The sequence below is a fragment of the Uranotaenia lowii genome, chromosome 2 (assembly GCF_029784155.1).
Source record: "Uranotaenia lowii strain MFRU-FL chromosome 2, ASM2978415v1, whole genome shotgun sequence".
In the NCBI taxonomy this organism is placed as follows: Eukaryota; Metazoa; Arthropoda; class Insecta; order Diptera; family Culicidae; genus Uranotaenia; species Uranotaenia lowii.
In genome coordinates this window covers 90,414,972-90,415,304 of record NC_073692.1, presented here as the reverse complement: position 1 = coordinate 90,415,304, position 333 = coordinate 90,414,972, and positions in this window count along the sequence as shown.

The following is a 333-nucleotide window of genomic DNA, read 5'->3' as shown; positions in this document are numbered from 1 at the left end:
TATATATTATATATATATATATATATATATTATATATATATATATATATATATAATATATATATATATATATATATATATATATATATATATATATATATATATATATATATATATAGTATATATACTATATATATATATATTATATATATATATATATATATACTATATATATATATATATATATATATATATATATATATATATATATATATATTATATATATATATATATATATATATATATATATATATATATATATATATATATATATATATATATATATATATATATATATATATATATATATATATATATATATATATATATATAT